This window comes from Rhyacophila brunnea, unplaced genomic scaffold (genome assembly GCF_057557595.1).
Source record: "Rhyacophila brunnea isolate RB1 unplaced genomic scaffold, BYU_Rbru_1.0 scaffold_3, whole genome shotgun sequence".
Classification (NCBI taxonomy): Eukaryota; Metazoa; Arthropoda; class Insecta; order Trichoptera; family Rhyacophilidae; genus Rhyacophila; species Rhyacophila brunnea.
Genome location: NW_028232965.1, coordinates 25,067,284 through 25,073,275, shown reverse-complemented (window position 1 = coordinate 25,073,275; position 5,992 = coordinate 25,067,284).

Sequence of the window (5,992 nt, the reverse complement as noted above, 5' to 3'; positions counted from 1 at the left end):
GTTGCCATATTTTCAAAGTGAAATTATAGTACCAACCCTCCAAAATTATAGTATTTCGGCCAAAAATATAGTACGCGTTGAATGACGAATACTTTTCTGCATTTTCCAAAAATTACGCGTAAAGTAATTAACGTCACCTTTTTTTTAGACAAAAATTCAAATGTAAAGTAATTAACGTCTGGTTAACAAAAATTCAAATAGAAGGTGATTAACGTCTCATCTTTTAGACAAAAGTTCAAAAGTTAGGTATTTTAGTCCTCCCGAACAGCTTTAGCGCTATTTTTTATCTATTTTTCCGAATTTTCAAAATTATAGTATTTTAGGCGTACTATACCTGTTTTATATCGTACATAGTACGCGGGCCAAAATTATAGTACAAATACTATAATTATAGTACGGTTGGCATCACTGTAACCACTGTAAATAATATTTCCTTGCAAAAAAACAAATTCCACTATCCCTATGATATCAAAGGTAACGACTGTAATTTTTGTGATTACCTATATCTCTCAGTTGATTATATTGTTTAACAATACATTATTAAACAAATAAATTTAATTCGATGGTCTTCAATGTAGAGCTAGACATGTCGACGGTTCATAAAATCTTCAAAGGTAGCGTCCATAAAGACACCTAAATTTTAATAATAATTTCCTATTGAAAAATCAATTTGCTAGTTTGGCTATGATTTTCAATGTTCATTAACAACACATACAACGATCTTCAAAACAGCTAGCTGGTAACTACATAATATTGTACTATTGCAAAATATGTTATTAGTCCAGTCAATCTGTACTTTTTGGTTGCAAAAGATGGGCTAGAAGACTTTTTTTCCTACTTGTATATAACGATAATGAGTACAAAAAAACGATTTCGATTTTGGCAAAAAATCGCAAATTTTTGGGATTTTTTTGGTTTTTCGCTTATATCTCAAAAATAGTCGGTCGTAGCAAAAATATTGTTATATACAATTTTAAAGTGTATTAAATTTCCTAAAAAATTTATATTAAACATTTTTTTTCTATCTCTGATCGTTTATGAGATATTTGCTGTTGAAAACAGTATATATGTATTCGAAAACACGCGTTTTAGTAAAAATCAAACTTTAATGAGAAGAAATACCATTTTAAACTTAAGATCGTACAAACAAACAGTTTGGGGTTACAAACTAGACTTTATGGTCAATGGGCCCAATGTTCCAGATAGTGCGTGGGGGTGGGGGGAGGGTAGTGGGAGTGGTAGAAAGGGCCACATTCCAATACCCCCCACCAGCACCGCTGGTGCCACGATACGAATCAGTACCACTTTTGCTCTAGTTTAGTCTCCATCGCGCGCGCAGTTATGTTTATTCTTTACATGTGTATTGTGTTGGGATAAAATAATAATTGAACTTACCGAAGAAGTACGTGCACTCCATCACCTTACTAGTAGTATTGATCGAACGGAGTTATCAAACGCTCATTTCAATGATACTTTCCTCAAAATGGTCATAAATAAATTTGAGAAAGCCATGTGTTCGCTAGAAAATAATGGTCCTACTGCAAAGCTATGGTTACAGGACAACGCTTATCAAAGACTTTGTTCAGGCCAAACGAACTGGTGATTGGAGCCTTCATTTGAAAAGTATTGAAAAAATGTTTCCATTCTTTCATGCAGCAGGCCATTTTCTTTACGCCAAAAGTGCCCATTTGTATCTTCAGGATATGCAACAACTGAAAGAGAAATGGACGCTGCTGAATTTGAGGAGTTCACTAGCAGAGGATATTTTACGATACGTCGCTCTGACAAACACTGGAGTGGAATTTGGTCGGATATGACCATCCAACAAACATTAATGAAAACACTGAAGATTTATAGAGGTCTAACACAGGGCAGAGGCATAAATAACAGTGTACTTACCAGATGGACTTTGGGAATGGTCAGCATGCAGAAGATATGCAATGAAATTGAGTCATTCTGTAATGTTCAGTCCGAATCATCGGAACAGCATGTTGACATAAGTTCCCGAATTGACCGAGACAATGCTGACTCAAGTAAGCTTCTTGAATGGCTATCATTACACAACCCATTTCCCAAAACCGACAAGATAATGTCGATGAGTAGTGGGATTGTTGGAGGAACAGCAGTAAACTGCTATAATTCCCAAGAAGAGTGTTTAAAAGGGATTAATGGAATAGTCGGTAACGACTTTCACAATGTTAAATTCAAAAGAAACGACAAAATTGTTACCATTGCATTCGTTGGCGGTAGTATGAAAGCAGGAAGCGCTAAAGTTGTTGTAGCTGATCCGCTTACTCTATTTGAAAGAATATGTATATATAAAGAAACGGAGGAAGATTTTCAACATTTCTTTACATAAGAATTAGCACCCTATCACTGTTTTCAGAACAGGGTATAAGAAAAGGGACAAAATTGTTATTCTACAAGGCTTTTCACCAGCATTGAGACTCACGGCACCAACATTAACAATCAGTTTATTGTGGTTGATGGAGGACATCTCCTATATAAAGTAGTGTGGTCCCGAATTTCATCCTTTGGTGACATTGCGAAAATGTATTCGGATTATTTGACAAAACACTAAGTCACAAATTGAAGTTGTATTTGACGGATATCCATCCAATGCTGCATCCAGTGGGACAAAGTTTGTAGAAAGATTACGCCGTATTAATTTAAAATCACACCTTGAAATTATGTTTCAAGGAAACACTGTCAACCAGGTGGACCAGAAACTTTTTTTAGCAACGAAAATAATAAAAAAAAATGCTTTTCTTACAGGTTGGCATAAAAGTGAATCAGATAGAAGACGATGCCGATGTTTTAATTGTAACTACTGACATTGTAAAAGCAAATGAATTCTAAAGCGTAGTAATAACAAGTGAAGATATTGACCTTCTTGTACTGATGTCGGCAAGAGAACAATTCTTGGACAACTTATTCTTTCGAAAACCTGGAAAGGGAAGTAAACCAGATGTGTTAGTCTTGACAAAATCGTTTAAATATGACGCACGAACCATTCTTTTCACACACGCGTTCAGTGGGTGTGATACAACATCCTCTCTATTTGGCTATATAAAGATTAAAATGTGTGGTATTTTGGAGAAGAATATTCAGTTGAAGGAAATCGTCACAGTATTCAACAGTCCAGATGCCAGCCCTGATGAATTAATAGATACGTGGGAGCTGCATTGCAAGACTTTGAAGACGTGCAACCTTTGCCTACTCCACCTCCACCAAAGCGGCAGAAACGGTTAAAAAAATAAGATGTTTGGTGACTATTATTATTTTGTAGGTATTAACATTTGTTTTGCTATCATTACTAAAACTATCAACTTACTTTATTTGTGAGATTTTAAGGGGGAGAGGCATAGAAATTCATTATACTTCATTATCAAATTAAAGCTTTAAACATATTTTAATCGATCAATACCTATCTAAATACAATGGGAAAAATAAAATTTTTTTTTTTTATTTCAAAGAAAGCGATGGAGACTAAACTAAAACAAAATTGGGACTGATTCGTGTCGTGGCACCAGCGGTACTTGTGGGGGTATTGGAATGTGGCCCTTTCTACCACTCCCACTACCCCTCACCCCACCCCTCACCCCACCCCTCACCCCCCCCCCTCACCCCACCCCCACGCACTATCTGGAACATTGGGCCCATTGACCATAAAGTCTAGTTTGTAACCCCAAACTGTTTATTTGTAATATCTTAAGGTAAAATGGTATTTCTTCTCATTAAAGTTTGATTTTTACTAAAACGCGTGTTTTCGAATACATATATACTGTTTTCAACAGCAAATATCTCATAAACGGTCAGAGATAGAAAAAAATGTTTTACATAAATTTTTTAGGAAATTTAATACACTTTAAAATTGTATATGACAATATTTTTACTACGACCGACCGTTTTTGAGATATAAGCGAAAAACCAAAAAAAATCCCAAAACTTTGCGGTTTTTGGCCCGCCAAAAGTTGTGCCGAAGTCATCCGAATTGGCAAAATCGTTTTTTTCGTACTCATTATCATTATATACAAATAGGAAAAAAAAATCTTCTACCCACCTTTTGCAACCATAACGTATTTTTCGGTCTAATTTGACTGGACTATATGCCAAGAACCCAGATTTGAAGTACATCGATGAAGCCGCGTTGCCAAGATCCAAGTACGATCTAAGTACACTTGGACCGAGCGCCATCCAAGTGCACTCGTAAGGGACATCTTCATACAAATTACTCCTATCCAGTACCAGTAAAGTTGTTTCTTTTAATTCAGCGCCTTCATATAATTAGCAAAATTAGGTAATAACTTGTTCAAACACAAATTAGATTGCATGCCAAAATTTACAATAAAGAATTTTTTAGATTTAGTTGATAAAATCAAAGATATTGTGGTACCTTTGAATGCAAAAGTCGTGTCAATTGATGTTGTGAGTTTATTCACTAGTGTCCCAATAATGGATTTAAAAACAGCAATCTTGGACTTTATAGACATGATGAATCTTAATCCATTGTTGACAAGACATAAAATCTGTGATTGATTGTTGTATAGACCAGAATTTCTTTAAATTTAATAGAAGCATATATCGACAAATTAATGGTTTGGCAAAGTGTAGTCCCATATCACATATTTTGGCAGATTTCTTCATGGATATAGTCGAATCTAAGATTAGCAATTTAAATTCATTTAGGAATATCATTTACTGGTATAGGTATGTAGATGATAATTATCTTAGCTTTGTGGTCAGGCACGGAAAGATAATTAGATGTTTTTTTAAAAGACGTAAATAGTATTAATAAGTCAATTCAATTCACAATGGAACTAGGGAACAGTACAATTAACTTCTTGGATTTAACAATCAATGTTACAATTAATAACAAACATACATTTAGCATTTTTAGAAAGGATACCTTCAGGGATAACATTATTAATAACTCTTCTAGACCCATATTTCACATAAATTATCAGTTTACCATGCTTTTATAGGAACATCGTTTATTAATGGTTCCTAGTTTATCCGAAAATAGTTTGGCTTTGGAGTTAAAGACGATTAAACAAATCGCTTTTAATAACGGTTATGACTCACGTTTGATTGATCGCATTCTGGCCAACAAATCTAAAAAAATAGCTTTATTAAATGTGACCTCTGGCTTGGTGATAGATGAAGCCAGTGTTAAAAAGCGCTGGGTTAAATTATGTTTCCTAGGAAGAGTGTCTGTGAATATTTCAAGAAAAATAGATAAAAATCTTTTCAATGTAACATTTTACAACACACAAAATTTGAATTCAATACTGGTGAATACTAAAGATAGATTAGATAAACTTAACCAAAGTGTATCTATTAAAATTTTACTCTTGTGATGCCAAATATGTTGGACAAACGGGATGATCTTTTAACGCTAGGATCAAAGAACATTTAGCCCGTGCCAAAAATGGTAATGAATCTTCATCTTTTGGAAATCATTTATGTTTAAATAATCACTCGTTTAATATCATTAAAAATTTTTAAATCTTGCATTTGAATGAGAAATCTATAAAATTGGAAAACAGGAAATCCTAGAAATTAATAGGTATAAATTTTTGCCCAATCGGGCGTGTACCGCGCGGAATAAGTGCGGGTACGGGCGCGGGTAGACTGTCCGCAGTAGCCCGCGCACGCCCGGTGGTGTTCAGCGTCAAATCAGGGATAGGAAACTATAAACACAGAAAAGTTTTTGCTAGAAAACTTCTATTTAAAATGGAAAACTTTGGAGTAAAAGATGGGGCCAATGAAATCAATATAGAAAGCACTTTAACAGAAGAATTTTATAACTTATACAAGAAACTGCGGGAACAACCAGACACGTTTTTCGAATAGAGTAGCATGTCTGTGCACATATTTGATTAAGTACCTATATTCTAATTGTTTTAAGTTTTTTTACTCTTCTTTTTGAGACATTTTTTGCGATCCGAGTATCGCCTTTCAGCGTCTTCAGACACCACTAATGGTGAAT